Source organism: Somniosus microcephalus, chromosome 28, assembly GCF_052327205.1.
Source record: "Somniosus microcephalus isolate GS21.2 chromosome 28, FLI_Smic_1.0, whole genome shotgun sequence".
Lineage (NCBI taxonomy): Eukaryota > Metazoa > Chordata > Chondrichthyes > Squaliformes > Somniosidae > Somniosus > Somniosus microcephalus.
In genome coordinates this window covers 33,044,317-33,067,061 of record NC_141014.1, presented here as the reverse complement: position 1 = coordinate 33,067,061, position 22,745 = coordinate 33,044,317, and the positions used below count along the sequence as shown (strand labels likewise).

At 47.8% G+C, this 22,745-nt stretch overlaps 1 protein-coding gene across 1 annotated transcript in view; it reads left to right on the top strand.

Moving 5' to 3' along the window:
- The window catches only part of lrrc4ba (leucine rich repeat containing 4Ba), a 192,110-nt gene that overhangs the window by 91,075 nt on the left and 78,290 nt on the right, over window positions 1-22,745 (top strand). The gene's annotated exons all lie outside the window — the stretch shown is intronic.

The window sequence follows — 22,745 nt, the reverse complement described above, 5'->3', positions numbered from 1 at the left end:
GCTCAGGACATTTTTGTAACCAGGAACTAGTGATGTAACTAGAACTCACGGTTGTGAAACAGTTGATTAAAGCCTTGTTTTATACTCAAACCAAGTGCTCTGTAGTTTTTTTGCGTCAGTGATTATGTTACTGGACTAATAATCCAGTAGGCCGAGACTAAGGATTTGCTAGACATGATTTCAAATCCCACCACTGGCAGCTGTGGAATTTAAATTCAGTTAATTAAACAAAACCAGAATTGGGGAAGGGGGAAAAAAAGCTAGCATCAGTAATGGTCGCAAAAAACCCATCTGGTTCACCAATGCCCCTTTAGGGAAAGGAAATCTGCCATCCTTACCCGATCTGGCCTATATTTAATTCCAGACACACAGCAATGTGGTTGACTCTTAACTGCTCCTCTGAAATGGCCCAGCGAGCCACTCGGTTGTAAAAAAAACTGCTACACAAAAAAAAAGAACAGCGATTAGGCAATTAGAAATGGGCAATAAATACTGGTGATGCCTGACATGAATCTTGTCATTCATGTGGAAATGACTTATGAAATAATACTGGGCGGCCTGCTGGTGGCGCTGTCCAGGGAGAGTATAAATACTCGGGCACGGGCCCAGCTTGCCCAGGACATTCTTTAACAGGAACTAGTGAAGGACACAACTAGATCTCCATGTTGAAAAATAGTTGATTAAAGCCTTGTTTAATACTCAGACCAAGTGGCTAGTAGTTTTCTTACGTTAACGCCCACATCCCATAAATAGAAAACTTGTGGGAGGGACCAGAACAAGGGTGTCAATGCAAGATTGCCATTAATGGATCAAATGAAGAAATTTGATATATGTAAGAGAATAGAGGGACGTGGGGCGGGAAGAGGTCATTAGAGTGGGAGGAGGCTCTTGGGGAGTATAAACCCCAGTTGGGCCAAGTGGCCTGTTTCTGTGCTGTAGATTCCATGCCCCAAGAGCAAAGTTTCAATTAAATATTTAAAAACATACTAAAACCAGAATCAAATATTCTACCGACTGTAAGGAAGAGGTGGCACTTTAACCAGGAAATTCAGACAGACCTATTGGGACAGCAAGGGCAGGATACAGCACCCACCTAAGAAACTGTGATGGGGGATAGATGTTATATATCGCAGGGACGCTGGACAATTAGTGGAACATGAAACCCATGCAAAGTATGTCTGCTACACCTGGATATGCTGTCTTACTGAGCAGTCTCATGTCAGCTGTGGCTCAGTGGCTAGCACCTGTGTCTTTGCAGTCCGAAGGTTGTGAGTTCCAGAGACTTGAGCACAAAAATCTAGGCTGACACTCCAGTGCGGTGCTGAGGGATTGCTGCATTTGTCGAGGGTGCCGTCTTTTGGATGAGACGTTAAACCGAGGCCCCGTCTGCCCTCTCAGCTGGACGAAAAAATATCCCCTAGGCACTATTTCGAAGAAGAGCAGGGGAGTTATCCCCGGTGTCCTGGCCAAATTTTTATCCCTCAATCAACATCACTAAAAAACAGATTATCTGGTCATTATCGCATAGCTGTTTGTGGGAGCTTGCTGTGCACAAATTGGCTGCCGTGTTTCCCACGTTAAAACAGTGACTCCACTTCAAAAAGTACTTAATTGGCTGTAAAGCACTTTGGGATGCCCTGAGGTCATGAAAGACACTATTTCTTTCTAGTGCGAGCCATGCCTTCAGCCAGTAGGAGCTGGCAGTGTAGGTGGTGCACTTGACTTCAAATTGACAGAAATGCTTTTTCTGGAAGATTAAACAATTATGTCATTGGCATTAAAGATTTTCTGGAGGTACCTGCGGGGGAAATCAGTGACAAAACAAGCAGGTCAAGCCTACCTGGCAATTATGACACATACGAGGAACATTTCTTAAAATGATTCATCCGCACATCACAAGTACATATTGTATTTATAGAAGAAATAAATTACATTTCTATAGCGCCTTTCATGGCCTCAGGACATCCCAAAGTGATTTACAGCCAGGGAAGTACTTTTTGAAGTGCACTCTCTGTTGTAATGTAGGAAACGCGGCAGCCAATTTCCGCACCGCAAGATCCCACACACAGCAATGTGGATCTCTTACATCCACCTGAGAGGGCACAGGAGTCGCAGTTCAATGTTTCTTCTGAAAAACAGCACCTCTGACAGTGCAACACTCCCTCGGTACCGTACTGGGAGCATCAGCCTAGATTTTGTGCTCGAGCCTCTGGAGTGGGACTATGAACCCACAACCTCCAAACTCGGAGACGAGAGAGAGTGCTGCCCACTGAGCCACGGCTGATACCAAAATATATAAAAAATTTAAACACTAGTAACATTTCATTTGTCGCACATGCACAGACATTAGAAAAATATTGGGAGTTAAGGCCGAGCTGAACCAACCAGGCTTCAGGAAGGGAGCAAAACTCAAGGCCCAGGCTCCTGAGAGACGACCGGCCTCTGCGGACAAAACTAATGGGATGGATTTCTAAGAGCTGATCACCAATTTAATTAGGGTGTTTAAGGAATTTATTTTGTGATTTATTGAAGGTTTTACGTTACAAACCTTACCGTGTCCTCGTGTTACATGTGAAACAAGATGGTCACCTAAAACAATTTCAAAATGTCTTCCGATTAGGCACTTTACAGCCTTCCGGACTCAATATCGAGTTCAACAATTTCAGATCATAACCTCGGCCCCTATTACATTTTTACTTATTTTTTATCCACACCTTTGTTTTGGCCCTTTTCCCCCCCCCTTTTTTTTCTCTCTCCCACATGGCAGCTGTCTCCCATTCTGCCAGCGCATTTCACACCTAATCTAGAGCCGTCTTTTGTCTCCACTAGTCCGATCACCATCTCGTCTGGTTTTGAATACCTCTTAATGTCTCTTCACTTCTCTTTTGTTCTCTCCCAGCCTGGCCTCTTAATCTATTTCTTTTCCAGTCTTGACAAAGGGTTTGCCCCGAAACGTTGACTCTATTTTCTCTCCACGGATGTTGCCTGGCCTGCTGAGTTTTTCCAGCATTTTCTGTTGTTATTTCAAAATATCTTGAGCAGTTCCATTGGGTTCCCCCTGTCCTCCTTGTCCATTCCGTATTGGTCGCTGTCTGTTTATTTATCGTTAGTACTATTTGTAACTACTTACTGCGCATTGTTGGTAAGGTTCCCGACCTGTGCGGACTAAATGTCAGGCAATCGGCACCATTCAATTCTCTGTGATTTGTTGTTTTCTGAATATATTTGAGTCAGTCACAAGTCACTGTGACATATGCATGCGAGATTAAAAACTGTCATTTTTTAAGGGAACGGCGGCATCAAAGTTATGTTACTGGACTGCTAATCCAAAGGCCTGGATTTAATGATCTGCTATGGACGTGAGTTCAAATCCCACCTCGGCAGCTGGGGAATTTAAATTCAGTTAATTAAATAAATCTGGAACAAAAAGCTAGAATCAGCAATGGTGACCAAGAAACTACCAGATTGTTGTAAAAACCCCTCTGGTTCACTAATGTCCTTTAGGGAAGGAAATCTGCCATCCTTACCTGGTCTGGCCCATGTGTGACTCCAGACCCACAGCAATGTGGTCGACCAGACTGATACCTGGGATGGCAGGAATGACGTATGGAGAGAGATTGGGTCGATTGGGCTTATACTCGCTGGAGTTTAGAAGAATGAGAGGGGATCTCATTGAAACTTATAAAATTCTAACAGGACTAGACAGACTAGATGCAGGAAGGATGTTCCCGATGGCGTGGGAGTCCAGAACCAGGGGTCACAGTCTAAGGATAAGGGGTAAGCCATTTAGGACTGAGATGAGGAGGAATTTCTTCACCCAGGGAGTGGTGAACCTGTGGAATTCTCTACCACAGAAGGCAGTTGAGGCCAATTCATTAAATATATTCAAGAAGGAGTTAGATATATTTCTTAAGGCTAAAGGGATCAAGGGATATGGGGAGAAAGCAGGGACAGGGTACTGAATTTGGATGATCAGCCATGATCTCATTAAATGGCGGAACAGGCTCGAGGGGCCGAATGGCCTACTCCTGCTCCTATCTTCTATGTTTCTATGTTTCTATGACTCCTGAATTGGTCGAGCACACCACTCAGTTGTCAAGAAGGTGGCTCACCACCACCTTCTCAAGGGCAATTAGGGATGGGCAATAAATGCTGGGCCTTGCCAGCGATGCCCACACCCTGTGAATGAATTTTTAAAACATTAGCTATATGCCGTATAATAATATACACACAGTGCTGTATCCTGTATTTATAATATGCACAGAGTGCTGTATCATAGCAGAACTAAAAGCACCGTAGATGACAGGCCGGTTGCCCAGCACGCCTAGTTGATGAGGGTTGCCTCCGTGTGTGGGTAAGCCTTTGCAAGTCTCTTGATGAATCTGGAATGAGCCAGGGTGCCCTGGCTCCCTATACTGCAGGCACATCCTCCTCCTTTGCACTGTTCCACTGCCCTCCCTGGAGTAGTACCATTGGGAGGCTTGCCTGTTATGTTGGCAGTCAGGAACTGGCACAGGTGATGCAGGCTCCTCTGAAGAGAATTGCAAGCATTGCAGAGTGCATTGTTTGAGCCAGACACTCAGGGATAAGACCATTGCAAAGCCTTATACTGCACATTTATTCAAACTGTCCTGGTTCTCCTTATGTGCAGACTGCAGAGCTGTCAATCACTCCACCCTGTGTAACAAACATTGCCAATTATAAGTACACAGCCTTGTAACAACGCTTGCTTGTACCTAGCTAAAGAAACATTAAGAAATTGGCAAACGATTGTTGTTACAAATCCTCAGCCCTGTACAAATTGACAAAAAAACAAGGAACGCCAGCAAGGAATAAGGGTTGAAACGAGCATGCCTCACATCAACTCTTTCCCTTTCCATTCCGATTGGGTAGAGAGTCTCCCACTCCAGAGACTTGGGAACAACAATCCAGGCTGACGCTCCCAGCGCGGTGCTGAGGGGAGTGCTGCACTGTCGGAGGTGCCGTCTTTCGGATGAGACGTTAAACCGAGGCCCCGTCTGCCCTCTCAGGTGGATGTAAAAGATCCCACGGCCACTATTTCGAAGAAGAGCAGGGGGAGTTCTCCCCGGTGTCCTGGGCCAATATTTATCCCTCAATCAACGTCGAAAACATGATCTGGACATTTATCTCATTGCTGTTTGTGGGAGCTTGCTGTGCGCAAATTGGCTGCCGAGTTTCCTACATTACAACAGCAGCGACTACACTTCAGAAGTGCTTCATTGGCTGTAAAGTGCTTTGGGACATCCTGAGGTAAAAGGTACTATATAAATGCAATCTTTCTTTCACTTTCTCTCTCGTTCTTCCTTTCTCTTTTCCCTCTACATAAGAACATAAGAAATAGGAGCAGGAGTAGGCCAGTCGGCCCCTCGAGCCTGCTCCACCATTCAATAAGATCATGGCTGATCTGATCCTAACCGCCAATCCACTATCACAGAACCATCTCCTGAATCTAACAGAATTAGACACACGAAATAGGAGCAGGATCAGGCTACACGGCCCCTGGGCCCGCTTCGCTACCCACAGGGCCATGACCGATCCGAACCTAGACTCATGTCCAAATTCCTGCCCGCTCCCCGTAACCCTTAATTCCCTTTCTAGGAAACTGTCTATTTCTGTTTTAAATTTATGTAATGATGTAGCTTCTACAGCTTTTTGGGGCAGCATATTCCATGGACCTACCACCCTCTGAGTGAAGTAGTTCCTCCTCATCTCAGTTTTGAAAGAGCAGCCCCTTATTCTAAGACTATGCCCCCTAGTTCTAGTTTCACCCATCATCGGGAACATCCTCCCCGCATCCACCCGATCCAACCCCTTCACAATCTTATATGTTTCAATAAGATCGCCTCTCATTCTTCTGAACTCCAATGAGTAGAGTCCCAACCTACTCAACCTCTCCTCACATGTCCATCCCCTCATCCCCGGGATTAACCGAGTGAACCTTCTTTGTACTGACTCGTTCTCTCTTTCTTTCTTCTTTCTTTCTCTCTATTTCTCTTCCTTCCTTTCTTTCTTTCTTTATCTCTTTCTTTTTCTCTCTCTTTCTTTCTGTCTTTCCCTCCGTCCTCATTTTTCTCCCCTTTAGCCCAGGGCACTGAGGCCAACTGTAGTGCCCCCAGCTGCTGTGCCTGGCCGAGATCAGCTGACCCATCACAGGCTGTGGATCAAACCCGAGATCCTCTGTTCTTTAAGACTCAGTGGCACACCAGCTGAAGACGACACAAGCTGACGATTGGGGCGCCTCCAAAATGTAAACTGTTGTGATGAAATATTCCATTCATCACTCATCAGTATTTCTCTGCCTGTGACTGTGGTTGGTTTCAGTTTCATTTCCATTGTATTGTACTGTGTGTAGGGCTCCGCCCATACCTGGCTCCTATGTAAGCTGGCCCAGCCTGCAGCACATCCAGTACGGCAGACCTCTGGATGGAAGATACATTCTCCTCTGTGTGTTACCTTCTAAGTCAATAAAAGCCTTGTTTTGTTTTGCTAACATCGAGTCTCGGATTTATTGAGGCACATCAATTGTATTGAGACAATTAAATACCAAAGAAGTACAGCTCTAGCACCTCACTTTGCAGCGGTTTGATTCACCGCCATTGGGTCGAGGTCACCTACAGATGTTTCTAAGGCTCAAAGACAAACTGACGGCGAGACAGCTCAAATTGCACAACTGTGTCCCCTGCGGAAATCAGACTCGGAGAAACCTTTCCAACCCGTAGTGGAAAAGAGGATATAGATTCCAAAGGTGACTCCTTGTAGAAGTATATGAAACAGTATAAACAAGGTAACAGTAGAACACTACTTCAAGGTAAACTATGACACTGTTCAAACTGGTGAAGGGTGAATTTAGGTCTGATGTCAAGATTTTAATTCATTCTCGGGGTGTGGGCGTGGCCAGCATTTATTGCCCATCCCTAATTGCCCTCGAGAAGGTGGTGTTGAGCCACCTTCTGGATCGCTGCAGTCCGTGTGGTGAAGGTACTCCCCAGAGTGCTGACTTTGTCATCGCGGTTTGGTACTACCGGGTGGCTTGCTGGGCCATTTCAGAGGTCAGTTAAGAGTCAACCACATTGCTGTGGGTCTGGAGTCACAGTTCAGCCAGACCGTGTCAGGGTGGCAGATTTCCTTCCTCCTAAAGGACATTAGTGAACCAGGTGGGTTTTTATGACAATCCGACAGCTTCACGGTCAACATCACTGACATTAGCTTTTATATTCCAAATTTATTTAATTAACTGAATTTAAAGTCCCTAGCTACCATGGTGGGATTTGCACTCCTGTTTGACTAGACTCGTTAGTCCAGGCCTCTGGAGTACTAGTCCAGTAACATCACCACTAATTTATGTTACTGGACTAGTGGAAGTGAAACCCTTAGTGTCATTCAGGAGTCAATTAAGACGCTGTGACGTGGGAGCTTTTCTGAATGGAAGAGCTACGGTGGGCTGAATGTCCTTCCTCGTCTATATTTAACTTGCAATGTCCCTCCTCTCTGGAACTCCAACCCTAAACCCATCCACCTTTCTCTGACCTCAAACGCTACCTCTTTTACCTTGCCTTTGATCAAGATGTCTCGCTTCTCTCTTACTTCCTGCTCTGTGTCCGTCACTCTGCCTGTAGAGCACCATGAAGGGTGTCAATTGTTAATGATAATTACACACAGTTACCACCCAACCATTGTTCTACCAGTTCCCATTTTCGTTTGAGCAGCAATTTACCATTGCCCCGAATTCAAGACCTGGGGGCAGCACGGTGGCATAGTGGTTAGCACTGTTGCCTCGCAGCGCCAGGGACCCGGGTTCGAATCTGGCCTCGGGCGACTGTCTGTGTGGAGTTTGCACATTCTCCCCGTGTTTGCATGGGTTTCCTCCGGGTGCTCCGGTTTCCTCCCACAGTCCAAAGATGTGCGGGTTAGGTTGATTGGCTATGATAAATTGACCCTTAGTGTTAGGGGGATTAAATACGTGGGGTTACGGGGATAGGGTGGGATATGTGTTGGTGTAGGGGTTACGGGGATCGGGTGGGATATGTGTCGGTGCAGGCTCGATGGGCCGAAATGGCCTCTATCTGCACTGTGGGGTTTCTGTAATTCTGTGATGGGCCAAATGTCCTGTTTCTGTGCTGTAAATACGATGCAACAATCATAGAATGGTACAGCACAGAAGAAGGCTGATGTAAGAAAACTACCAGGCACTTGGTCTGAGTATTAAACAAGGCTTTAATCAACTGTTTTTCAACATGGAGATCTAGTTGTGTCCTTCACTAGTTCCTGTTAAAGAATGTCCTGCACAAGCTGGGCCCATGCCCGAGTATTTATACTCTCCCTGGACAGCGCCACCAGCAGGCCACCCAGTATTATTACATAAGTCATTTTCACATGAATGACAAGATTCAAGTCAAAGGCCATTCGGCCCCTCGTGCCTGTGCCGGCAGTTTTGAAAGAGCGATCCAATTAATTCCACTCCCCTGCTCTTTCCCCACAGCCCTGCAATTTTTTCCTTTTCAAGTATTTCTCCAATTCCCTTTTGAATGATACTGTTGAATCTGCTTTCCTTTCAGATCATAACAACTTGCTGCGCCAAACAGAAATCTCATCTCCCCACTTGTCCTATTGCCAATTACCTTCAAATTTTAATGTGTATAATTAATGTGTCTCAGTGCCCCCCACCCCCCGCCAACCTGCACAGCACAACTGACCCATTTGTGCTTGTGTCCCATAGATTGTATGTGCCAATTTCTTGTTTCTCACCCTGCCCGTCCGTGTCATTGCAGACCGTTAGCACCTCCGAGCGCCGTGTAACCTCAATAGAACAGTAGATACAACAAGGCAAATGTTTACATAGTACTACGTCGGACCAACATTTGCGACCGGACGCCTCCGACCTGTACAATGTCTACGAAAGTACCCGGTGGCCCGAGAGGTACGGAGGCTCACGATCCTGGTCCTCTCCGGGTCCACGCGGGCACAGCCCCACGTATCCCAGGGGCGCAAGCGGTTCGTAGGCGCTCCTGGGACCACGTGGGCCGGCCCAACCAATAAAAGGGCATCCCCATTCATACTTTTCGGTACGTACACCAACACATTGAATAAATTTTAAAAAAGCATGACATATTTAAAAATAATTAAAATGCCATTTTATTAAATATTTTAAACAACAATGTAATTTTATGTTTTTACGGGGCTAAAAATAAACTTACCTTTTGGAATAGTATTTTTTAATTTATAAATGAGTGATCAAATTTTATAGTTCTAATTTTTAAAACTCTTATGCTGGTAAAAGCAGGCCTTACCAGGCGTAAGAATTTCACCGGCATTCAGCGGGCAGAAGTTGGGCAAATAGCGGAACTCTCCCCACCCGCGGAGGCCCGTCTCCCGGGGATGCGGAGGACCTGTCAAGAGGCTTCGCACGCCTAAAACCATGAACTTGCGTGGCCCCTACGGGCGCGTGCGCCCACCGCGTACGCACCCGTGGGGGTCGCAAAATACGGCCCATTGTGTTTACAGCAAAGACACAGGCAATTCGGCCCATCAGGTCCATGCCGGTGTTTATGCTCCACGCGAGCCTCCTCCCACCCTTCTTCATCTAACTCCATAAACACATCTTTCTATTCCTTTCTCCCTCATGTGTTTATCTAGCTTCCCCTTAAATGCATCTCTGCTATTCTCTTCAACCACTCCCTGTGGTAACGAGTTCCACACGCTCACCACTCTCTGGGTAAGGAAGTTTCTCCTGAATTCCCTATTGGATTTATTGGTCACAGTCTCAGGATACGGGGTAGGACATTTAGGACTGAGATGAGGAGAAATTTCTTCACTCAGAGGGTGGTGAACCTGTGGAATTCTCTACCACAGAAGGCTGTGGAGGCCAAGTCACTGAATATATTTAAGAAGGAGATAGATAGATTTCTAGACACAAAGGGGTATGGGGAGAGCGCGGGAATATGGTATTGAGATAGAGGATCAGCCATGATCATATTGAATGGCGGAGCAGGGGCGAAGGGCCGAATGGCCTACTCCTGCTCCTATTTTTCTATGTTTCTATTAGTGACTACCTTACAGGGTTCGAGTCCCACTCCAGAGACTTGAGCACATAATCTAGGCTGACACTTCTGTGCAGTACTGATGGAGCGCTGCACTGTTGGAGGTGCCAACTGAAGGCCCGTCTGCTCTCTCAGGTGGACGTAAAAGATCCCACGGCCACTATTTCGAAGAAGAGCAGGGGGGAGTTCTCCCCGGTGTCCTGGGGCCAATATTTATCCCTCAACCAACATCACTAAAAAAAACAGATGATCTGGTCATCATCACATCACTGTTTGTGGGAGCTTGCTGTGCGCAAATTGGCTGCCGCGTTTCCTATCTTACAACAGTGGCTACACTTCAAAAAAAGTACTTCATTGGCTGTAAAGCACTTTGGGACGTCCTGATGTTGTGAAAGGTGCTGTAGAAATGCTAGTCTTTCTTCTTTTAGTGACCCTCTTGACCCTCGTTAACAGGTTCTGTTTTCCTTCTGGTGGCAACTGAGACAAAATGACACCCTACCCAAGCGTAAGGGGAGCAGGAGCCTCATGCGTCCGTGAAAGGATTTGTGTAAAGCGAAGAAAAGCATCTGTTCCCAAAATAACTTTCACCTGCAGGACGCTGAAAGTCCTAGGCTAAAAGTTACACCCTCTCGCCCCCACCCCCCACAAAAGCTCTAAAACAAGAAAGGGTTCCAGAAAGTCCCTCATTGACAGACGAAAAGAAAGACTTGCATTTCTATAGCGCCTTTCACGACCACCGGACGTCCCAAAGCGCTTTACAGCCAATGAAGTACTTTTTGGAGTGTAGTCACTGTTGTAATGTGGGAAACGCGGCAGCCAATGTGCGCACAGCACGATCCCACAAACAGCAATGTGATAATGACCAGATAATCTGTTTTTAGTGATGTTGGTTGAGGGATAAATATTGGCCCCAGGACACCGGGGAGAACTCCCCCTGCTCTTCTTCGAAATAGTGGTCGTGGGATCTTTTATGTCCACCTGAGAGAGCAGACGGGGGCCTCGGTTTTAACGTCTCATCCGAAAGACGGCACCTTCCGACAGTGCGGTGCTCCCCTCAGCACCGCACTGGGAGCGTCAGCCTAGCTTTATGTGCTCAAGTCTCCTGGAGTGGGGAACTATTGAACCCACCAACACTGAGCCACGGCTGACACTCTGAAGAACAATGAAGAGGAAGTTGTAGCTGGGTCACGACAAAGGTCGGAGAAGCAAGGCCAAAGGCGCTCTTGCGATTCCAAAAAACGTACTGACTGCTCCAGAAAGAAAGGCGACCAAGATGTGTCACCTCACAAGAAAGAAGAGCATATTCACTGAGGCCCCAGATCCCAGTAGGTTATTTTTAACATTCTATTGTGTCATTGCGTTTCAAATGTAATTCATTGCATGTGAAGGGCTCTGAGAGGTTTCTGAGAGCAATGATGAGACTCTTTCTTTCTTTAACATGCTAATGAGATACAGTCGGTGCAGCCAGTAAAGTAACGTCATCAAAGCTTATCCATACCCGACAAAAGTACATTTGTGCCTTCTGCTGTGATCTTGCCTTAGTTGGCACAGTGTGCAAGGTCGTATAGGTTTCGAGCCCACCTTCTATATCCACATTGGTGAGTCTGTGTCTGATTCCACAGGAAAAATGCACCATTATCTCACCTTGAAGAAGAGGCAAAAGATAAGCCTCGATTTTAAAATCCCCATCCTTTTGTTCAAATCCCTCCATGGCCTGGCACCCCCCCCCTCCCCCTCCCTATCTCTGTAACCTCCTCCAGCCCCACAACTCTTCAACCCTTCTGCGCTCCTCCAATTCTGGGCCCCGATTTTAATCGCTCCGCCATTGGCGGCTGTGCCTTCAGCTGCCTGGGCCCTAAGCTCTGGAATTCCCTCCCTAATCTACTCCGCCTCTCCACCTCTCGCTCTCTCTCTCTCCTGCTTTAAGACCTACCTCTTTGACTGAGCTTTTGGTCACCTGTCCTAATATCTCCTTATGTGGCTCGGTGTCAGATTTTGTCTGATAATCGCTCCTGTGAAGCGCCCTGGGACGTTTAAAGGCGCTATATAAATCCAAGTTGTTCTTGTTGTCATTCTTCATCAACCAGCCACCTTCCCCCTGCCCAAACCCAGGGATGCCACCAATTATACCTTCTTGGAGTCGTCACACAGCCAGCCAGGTAGGATCACTGGTGCAGCCTCAAGTGCCACAGTGCTCCTCTCGGATGGTGACTTTCAACAGCATCTTCATAGTTTAACAGGGTAGCTGCAGTGAGGATGGTTCCCCCAGGCTGGGGAGCCTAGAACCAGGGGTCACAGTCTCAGGATAAGGGGTCGGCCATTTAGGACTGAGATGAGGAGAAATTTCTTCACTCAGAGGGCGGTGAATCTTTGGAATTCTCTACCCCAGAGGGCTGTGGAGGCTCAGTCGTTGAGTATATTCAAGACAGAGATCGATAGATTTTTGAATATTAAGGGAATCAGGGGATATGGGGATAGTGTAGGAAAGCGAAGATGAGGTAGAAGATCAGCCATGATCTTACTGAATGGTGGAGCAGGCTTGAAGGGCCAAATGGCCAACTCCTGCTCCTATTTCTTATGTTACCCCAAACCTCTACTCCAAATAGAACGACATAGAATTTACAGCCAAGAAACAGGCCATTCGGCCCAACTGGTCTGTGCTGGTGATGTTGTTTACAGCTAACACCGTTTTACTACATCTATTATCTTTTTACTGAATCCTTATGAAATAAAAATTAACTTTTCATTGCTTAAGCATATGAGTTCATTTTCCTTAACAACGACTTGCATTTATATAGCGCCTTTAACGTAGTAAAACGTCCCAAGGCGCTGCACAGGAGCGATTATCAAACAAAATTTGACACCGAGCCACACAAGGAGATATTAGGGCAGGTGACCAAAAGCTCGGCCAAAGAGGTCGGTTTTAAGGAGCATCTTAAAGGAGGAGAGAGAGGCGGAGAGGATTAGGGAGGGAATTCCAGAGCTTAGGGGCCCAGGCAGCTGAAGGCGCAGCCGCCAATGGTGGAGCAATTAAAATTGGGGGATGCTCAAGAGGCCAGAATTGGAGGAGCGCAGAGATCGCGGAGGGGTTGTGGGGCTGGAGGAGGTCACAGAGCTAGGGAGGAGGCGAGACCATGGACGGATTTGAAAACAAGGATGAGAATTTTGTCAGAGAGTTGCTTTTAAATTTAAAGTCAAGTTAAAACAAATCCATCAGTATAGTCCGCACGGTGAGGGAGCCCTGTGTCTTGCATTTCCACTTTCTGTTCGGGTTCTCAAACCTGTGCCATATTAATCCAGCGATTCCTCATTTCTTCGCCATACAAGTTTAGAGGTCGCTTATCCTATTGGCCAGGCCATTCTTATTATAGATTAATAGGAGTACAATTTTCATTCGTATCATTTTTATTTACTGGAAATAAAGTTCATAACATAATTATTTTCGGAAAGAAAGAATTTGCATTTATATAGTGCCCATCACAGCCTCAGGACGTCCCTAAGCGCTTCTCAGCCAATGAAGTACTTTTTGAAGTGTAGTCACTGTTGTAAAGTAGAAAAAGCAGCAGCCAATTTGCGCACAGCAAGCTCCCACAAACAGCAATGTGATAATGACCAGATAATCATTTTTAGTGATGTTGGTTGAGGGATAAATATTGGCCCCAGGACAGCGGGGATGACTCTCTTACTCTTCTTCGAAATAGTGGCCATAGGATCGTTTACGTCCACCTGAGAGGGCAGACGGGGCCTCGGTTTAAATGTCTTACCCAAAAGACGGCACTTCCGACAGTGCAGCACTCCCTCAGCGCTGCACTGGGAGTGTCAGCCTAGCTTTATGTGCTCAAGTTCCTGGAGTGGGATTTGAACTCACAACCTTCTGACTCAGAAATAAGCGTGCTACCCACTGAGCCACGGCTGCCGCTGCTGTGTGTGAGAGAAAGACATAGGGACCATCTAGGGTCGCCAACCTTCCAGGATTGCCCTGGAGCCTCCAGGAATTAAAGATAAATCTCCGGGACACTTCTGCGAGCAAAAAACCCGGTACTTGCAGCACAGGAACAGGCCATTCGACCCAACTGGTCCGTGCCGGTGTTTGTGCTCCACACGAGCCTCCTCCCGCCCTTCCTCATCTCAACCCCACCTAACACCAGGTGCTGCCACTCGCTGCGAGCAGGGCCACAGGAGTTCCGTTAGTCGTTCCTCACCGCAAAGTTCGCCAGTGGTAGTTTCTGCACCGAAGACGGGCCAAGCGAGGAACAGACGAGAACGTGTGAGTGTCCTGCTCCGAGTGTCTTTCTGAGGGCTCTATCTCCTTCGCCAGTCTTACTTCAATATTCCTGCAGTGGCCACTCACCGCGAGAGATGACAATACCATCTTACTGAGATATTATGGCCAATAACTGCCCCCAGGCAAGGAGCCAATAATGGGACCCCTCAGAGCCGCTAATGAGACCTTCTAGGGCAGTAATTATACCCGCAGGGATAGCAAGAACTGCATTCTCGGAAACAAGCTTATGAATCCGTTCTCACTCTGCAGAGGAAGGTTTGATTGCCTTGCATGTGGCCCTCTCCCCAACACACTAAATAGCATTCATTGGATATGACTACAGGAGGGAGGGGAAAGCATTTAGAGGGTCCCTGACATGTGGTCTTAATGGCCTGTTCTGATGTCTATCAGCAACCAAGCACACCTCCCTTTCCATGGAAGGGAGGTCTTTTGATTCTTGAATGCGTTCTGGTTTACCTTTTGTCTTCAGCCTCCTTGGGTTAGCAAAGGAAGAATTAAGCAGGATTTCCCACTCCTGATCGCTATTGAGCAACCCCTACAGGAAAAAGCGAGTGCATCATCGGGATTTGGCTACAATGTCCCACTCCCCCACCACCACCAAGAAAGACTTGCATTTATACAGCACCCTTCACAACCTCAGGTCACCCCATTACAGTCAATGAAGTGTTTTTGAAGTGTAGTCGCTGTTGTAATGTAGAAAAAAACGACAGCAAATTTGTGCACAGCAAGGTCCCACAAACAACAATGAGATAATGACCAGATAATCTGTTTTCAGTGATGTTGGTTGACGGAGAAATATTGCCCCAGGACACCGGGGAGAACTCACCTCCTGCTCTTCTTTGAAATAGTGGCCATGGGATCTTTTACATCCACCTGAGAGGGCAGACGGGGCCTTGGTTTAACGTCTCATCCGAAAGACCGCACCTCCGACAGTGCAGCGCTCCCTCAGTACTGGCACCAGGAGTGACATAGAACATAGAACAATAGGAGCAGGAGTCGGCCATTCAGTCCTCGAGCCTGCTCCACCATTCAATATGATCATGGCTGATCCTCTATCTCAATACCATATTCCCGCTCTCTCCCCATACCCCTTGATGCCTTTTGCGTCTAGAAATCTATCTCTCTCCTTCTTAAATATATTTAATAAATTGGCCTCCACAGCCTTCTGTGGTAGAGAATTCCACAGGTTCACCACCCTCTGAGTGAAGACATTTCTCCTCATCTCAGTCCTAAATGTCCTACCCCGTATCCTGAGACTGTGACCCCTCGTTCTAGACCCCCCCGCCCCAGCCAGGGGAAACATCCTCCCTGCACCCAGTCTGTCTAGCCCTGTCAGAATTTTATACAGCCGAGATTATGGGCTCCAGTCTCTGGAGTGGGACTTGAACTCACGACTTTCATGACTCAGAGGTGAGGGTGCCGCCCGCTGAGCCACCAACACTGAAACAGCCTGCCGGCACTCGCGGGCGAGGGTTTCCACAAGGGCACGACGGGGGGGGGGGGCGCGGTGGCAGCACGTATGGATCCGGACCCCAGCCACGCAGTCCGTGCCCTTTAGGAAGAGGAGAAAATTGATAAGGAGCTGCGATTGATCTGGGAAAATGGAAATCGATCCCCCTCAGCCCTCCCCCGCCCCCCAATCCTAGCCGCGATTCAATGATGTGACCAGGTTGCCCTGAAGTACATTTGGTGCCCCTGGTACGGACATGAGCCTGGTGCTGTTTAAGTGCGCCCGTTCTGAGTGCCACTGTGCTGCCGAATACTTAACACCACAGAGGAAGCAGACACAGATCCCTGAGAACGTGAGATGTTTTTGGAACAGAAGCGATCAGACTCAACAATTTATCGCACACCACCCCACATATATAAGAACATAAGAAATAGGAGCAGGAATAGGCCACTCGGCCCCTCGAGCCTGCTCCGCCATTCAATAAGATCGTGGCTGATCTTGGGGCTCAAAGCCACTTCCCTGCCCGCTCCCCATAACCCTTCACTCCCTTATCTTGCAAAAATCTGTCTATCTCCACCTTAAATGTATTTAATGACCCAGCCTCCACAGCTCTCTGGGGCAGAGAATTCCACAGATTTACGACCCTCTGAGAGAAGAAATTCCTCCTCATCTCAGCTCTAAAAGGGCGACCCTTTATTCTGAGACTATGCCCCCGAGTTCTAGATTTCCCCATGAGGAGAAACACCCTCTCGGCATCTACCTTGTCGAGCCCCCTCAGTACCTACCACATCACCATATCCCTTAAAGCCTTCTCTCTCTTCAAATGCACGTACTCTCTGATTGTTCCATTTAGACTGTCCTCTTTAACGACAACACCAACTAGCATTTATATAGCGCCTTTAACGTAGCAAAATGTCCACCTCACTCTCCTTCCTACCCCTAACCCCATATTTTTAAACTTGTCCTCGCTGGTATTTGAACCCTTCTCTGCAGTTTGCCCAGATCTATTTATGTCAGTTCCCTTCATCGCCCAGAAGATTTCAGTCTCCACTTTGCCAACTCAAGCAAGCCGCAGCTTCCTTAACATTCCCTCATCTTCGACGGTCTCCTGCTCGGGTCTGTTCCCAACCTGAACTGAGCAGAGAGCTGCGAATTCTGCCCCTGTATGGTAGGGTGGTTGGGGTGGGGAGGGGGGGCTTGCGTGGTGAGGTGGGGGGGTGCTGGGGAATATTCAGACAGACGAGTCCGACCCGTGTGGTTGCTCCCAGTGATCTGCCACATTTGGAGGATGTTTCACCGTGGTAGGATTGCCTTTCGCGCCATCACACCAGAGTGTAGATTGACATCTGCAAGATGCACTCCATAAAACAGTCATCAGTGTACGTGCCAATATGGTGGAACAATAGGATTCCCTCATTCTTGCATCTAAAAGCAAATGGCCTTTAAAGTATTATTCTACAAGGTGGAAGGAGCCCTTTTGCTCCACCACAGTGGGCTATAGACTGATGATTCGGGTTTCCAGAATATATTTTAAATGTGTCAGAAGAGGGAGGGTCCCTTGGCACCCCAGTATGTTTAGTGCGTCAATAGTTGTCCTCTCTCCACCTTTAAGGTAGAAGTTGTATACAGCAGTTCATTCCATTAATCGGATAACTCTGTCTCACCGCAACATAGGCGGAGCAACTGGGACCTGGGTTGGGTAGAGGGTTGGACCACTGACCTTTCGCCTCCCTGGGCTTGAAATCGACCCGAGCTGATGGGATGTATCTTCCCTCTTGACCAGCTGTCAAGGTTCTATGTGAAATGGATTGGGCCGGTTTCACTCTGGTTCAACAAGAAAGAAATGAAGGAAGGAAGGAAGAAAGAAAGAACGAACATTTCTATAGCGCCTTTCATGACCTCAAGACGTCCCAAAGCTCTTTACAGCCAATGAAGTGTTTTTTGGTGTATGGTCACTGTTGTAGTGTAAAACATCCCAAGGCACTTCACAGGCACATAATCGGATAAAAATTGACATCGAGCCAAAGAAGATATTAGGATCAGTGACAAAGCTTGGTCAAAGATGTAGGTTTTACAGAGAGTCTTAAAGGGGAAGAGAGAGGTGGAGAGGCAGAGGTTTAGGGAGGGACCTCCTGCAATGGTGGCCTTATTACAACTCCCAGTGGGCAAACGTCCGCAGAAGACAGCTCCACAAAACTCAACATCAATCGGCGTCGGGGCCATTTCACTTCGGCCACGAGGGTGGCTGATGTGAGAAGAAAGAAAAGAAAGAAATGAAGTCAATGAATACTTTTGAAGTGTAGCCACTGTTGTAAGAATGGCGCATAGTGAGTGCTCCTGAGGCTGGAGCTAAGGCACATTGGGACAAGAAATCCTTTGGCTGCTTTGTGTAGTCATGTAGTAAATGATTCACGAAGATTTCCTCTCATTGGCCTATCTAGGGTAATTGTAAATATGTTTAAAAGAAAAAGTGTTTAAAATACCAAACAGAGGAAATCTTTACAAACACATTCACAACATCCATTGCACGTAAGGATCAGAGGAATTCTTCCTGAATAATTGACCAATGTAGAGGGACAGCGTACAGCTAAACTGTGCTGTACCTAGTCTGGGACTACGTAACGGGACAGTACATTGTGGATGTAGATTCCCTCTGCGTCTAACCCGTGCTGTACCTGACCTGGCAGTGTTGGATGTGATAGTGTAGAGGGAACGTCACTCTGCATCTCACCTGCATTGGGTCATTCTCTGGCCTATCAGGTGTCCAGGTAGTTTACCACCAAGCCACTGCTATTGTTAATATTCACTCTGCCACTAGACTGTACACGAGAGTGAGTCTGCCCAGCTTCCCTTCCATCCCTATGGGGAAGGCAGCCATGTCACGCACATTACAACACCAACTCTCAATATCGTAGAATCATAGAATGGTTACAGCACAGAAGGAGGCTATTTGGCCCGTCGAGCCCGTGCCGGTTCTCTGCAAGAGCACTTCAGTTAGTCCCACTCCCCCGCCCCTTCCCTGTAGCCCTGCAAATTTTTTCCCTTCGGGTACTTATCCAATTCCCTTTTGAAAGCCACAATTGAATCTGCCTCCACCACCCTTTCAGGCAGCGCATTCCAGGTCCTAACCACTCGCTGCATAAAAAAGTTTCCCCTCATGTCGCCTTTGGTTCTTCTGCCAATCACCTTAAATCTGTGTCCTCTGGTTCTCGGCCCTTCCGCCAATGGGAACAGTTTCTCTCTATCTACTCTGCCCAGACCCCTCATGATTTTGAACACCTCTATCAAATCTCCTCTCAACCTTCTCTGCTCTAAGGAGAACAACCCCAGCTTCTCCAGTCTATCCACGTAACTGAAGTCGCTCATCCCTGGAACCATTCTGGTAAATCTTTTCTGCACCCTCTCTAAGGCCTTCACATCCTTCCTAAAGTGCGGTGCCCAGAATTGGACACAATACTCCAGTTGAGGCCGAACCAGTGTTTTATAAAGGTTCATTCATCCTTCCTTGCTTTTGTACTCTATGGGGGAAAAATTCAGTTGGTTGCGCCTCCCGTTAGCACCTTAAGAGGGCGCCAATTGGGGCGCAAAGCAACTAGCGCCCGGGCGCGGCGATGTTTGTGCCGCTCGCGAAATTAACTAGACATTTTGCGGCAGCGCTAAACACTACCACCACGGTCCCCTGCGCCAGCAGATTATGACGTCAGTTGAGTGCGCAACGCCCCGTTAGCACCCCGGACTGGATATTGAGTGGCGCCCCCTGCCTTACCGCCTGCCGCTAGCAACGACAGGTTGAGGGGAGCGTTTTGCTGTCAGAAAGGACTGGGGGAGCGTTATTTAAAGGTGACCACTTCCTGCCTTTTTTTGTCGGTGACATTTTTGCACCACACATTCTGAGAGAGAGAGAGAGAGACTTCTGGAGAGATTCAATGCTGTGTGAAGGGGTTTTGAATAATGAGCAGCACTTTGCAGGTTCATTTGGATTTGCCCTTCCTTGCTTCGCCAGCGCTCTGAGGTAGCGCCTCGCTCCTCGTCCTTTGCGCCTTAAGACAGGTGTGAAGCGCCTGATTTAGCACTCCAATCACCTCCAGGGGCGATAAAAGCCAAGCCTGCTGTCGGAGGCGATAATTAGCGCCAGGCGCTAAACTTTGCGCACCGCCAATAATGGCGCCCCAAATGGGGCGATACTGAATTTTTCCCCCTATGCCTCTATTTATGAAGATCCCGTATGCTTCTTTAACCGCTTTCTCAACCTGCCCTGCCACCTTCAACGATTTGTGCACATATACCCCCAGGTCTCTCTGTTCATGCACCCCCTTTAGAATTGTCATCATGCCACTCCAACCATCCCATTTGGCAGCTGCTTCTAATGATGGGTCCTTGCTGTAGTCCTCAGCCACCCTGACCAGAAGGGCGCAGGTTCCACTCCTACTTTGCACTATGGAAGCCTCTGTAGAGGCCTCACCTGCAGCACGGGCTCTCGCAAAATTTACCCCCGGGCCTTTTGGCTAATTGTTAAGTCGTGGGGAATTAACACAAAGGTCACCAGCCGTAAGGGAAGGCGGATAAAAATCCAACTCAGTGACAGGGATAAAAAAAAAAATCTTCACAAGGTGCCGTTGATATGAGCGCTTGTTGGGTAAGGTGAGCACTTAATGCAAGGTGGTGCGGCAAATTTTTCGTGCTAGCTTTTCGCAGGAGTCTTTACTGATGTCACCCCCCTATCTCCTCCCCCCCCAAAAAAATTGATGAAATAATATTTTTTCCTCTCCACCGCTTGGCAGCTGGTTCCACCTTCGAAAACACTTCCATTTAGGGAGGTCGTTAAACGTCCCAGGGCACTTTACTGAGGAGATAAGGCGAAGGGATGAGGGAAATGGACACCAAGCAGCAGTAAGAGGGTTAGGGGAGGCGGCTGAAGGTGCGGGTCAAAGGTGAAAGTTTATGAGGGGCCTTTGGAAGCTGCGGAAAGCGGTAGCGAGATGGAAGGGGTGTAAGGAGACAAATCCAGAGCGTTGGGGCAGAGGGGACTGAATTGCCTTCACCAGCAGAGTGTCAATCATGGACCACAGCACAGTGGGTGGCGCTCTCGCCTCCGGGCCAGGAGGTTGTGGGTTCAAGTCCCATTCCAGAGACTTGAGCACAAAAATCTAGGCTGACACGTCACTGCAGTGCTGGGGGAGTGCTGCGCTGTCGGAGGTGCCGTCTTTCAGATGAGATATTAAACTGAGGCCCCGTCTGCTCTCACCCCTGAGCTCGCTGACCTACATTGGCTCCTGGTCTGGCATCACCTTGATTTTAAAATTCTCATCCTTGCTTTCAAGTTCCTCCATGGCTTCGCCCCCCCTCCCTATCTCTGTAACCTCCTCTAGCCCTACGACCCCCTGAGAACTCTGCACTCCTCCAATTCTGGCCTCTTACACATCACCAATTTGCTTCGCCCCACCAATGGCGACTGTACCTTCAGCTGCCAAGGCCCTAAGCTCTGGAATTCCCTCCCTAAACCTCTCCGCCTCTCTACCTCTCTCTCCTCCTTTAAGACGCTGCTTAAAACCGACCTCTTTGACCAAGCTCATCGTCACCCGTCCTATTGGGCTGGATTTTTCTGTGAAAGTAATGGTGAGGGGAGCGCTCACTGCGATTTATGCACAAATAGGACAGCAACTTCCGGTGATTGGAGAGGCGCAGTTAAACGTGAAAATCCAGAAGTTGCTGACCGAGATGTTTCACTCCTCCGTAAAATGTGAAAACGCCATCTTGCTGTCTTGCCATTCAATACATTCGAATCAGCGTGAAGTCCCTGTACTGACGTCGTAGATACGGACTAAACTCGCCACCAGCAGTTACGTCAAGACATTCCAGTCTAAGTACCCTTTTAAGTCCTAAGTATTGCCAAACAACCTCTCTGGCACTGAAAATTAACTTTAACAAGCGTGGAGTCTCATTCCTTCAGATTTTAATTATTGTTGGAGATTTTTAAAAAGTAAATAAATGTTTCAACTTTTTCTTTCTGTCTCTTTTCTCTCTCTTAAACCAATCTTTCGTTCCCTCTCTTTATTTTGCTTTCTGTACCTGATATGACGTTGAATATTTCTGGCTTGGACACTGCGCTGCTCGTTAACGATTCTTCGATGTGATTGGTTAAGGAGATACACAGTTGCTTGCCCTGTTCACCACAGGTCCCGGGTGCTCTGTAGAGGGCGCTGTGCCATTTGGATGTCCCTGCTGACAGCAACTTGCCGTGCAAGATCCCATAGAAAGTCTACGGGCAAGTGAAAGTCTAATGACGGCCGGGCACCGTTTGTTTGCCACCCCCAGCAAAATCTGGCCTATTATCTCCTTACGTGGCTTGGTGTCAATTTTTGCCTGATTACGCTCTTGTGAAGAGTCTTGGGACGTGTTACTATGTTAAAGGTGCTATACAAACGCAAGTTGTTGCTGTGTACACGGCTCGTTCGGCCACTCGCTCCCTCCTCGGAGAGTTCCCTGTACCTCTGGCAAATGAATGACGGGGCTCCGTGTCCCCTTATGGGCACCCTCAAGGGCCGGTGTGAGTGCCGCACAATGTCACTGTTTCAATCACGTCACGCCGATGCGGAGAGATGTCACAGTCCTGATCAGCCAAGAAAACGCCCACCCCCCTTGCCCCCACACCCAACCCCACCCAACCTCCTGGCCTTTATATCTAGAGGACTAGAATACAAGGGGGTAGAAGTTATGCTGCAGCTGTACAAAACCCTGGTTAGACCACACCTGGAGCACTGTGAGCAGTTCTGGGCACCACACCTTAGGAAGGATATACTGGCCTTGGAGGGAGTGCAGCGTAGGTTTACCAGAATGATACCTGGACTCCAGAGGTTAAATTACAAAGAGAGATTACACAAACTAGGGTCGTATTCCCTAGAATTTAGAAGGTTAAGGGATAATCTGATCGAAGTTTTCAAGATATTAAGGG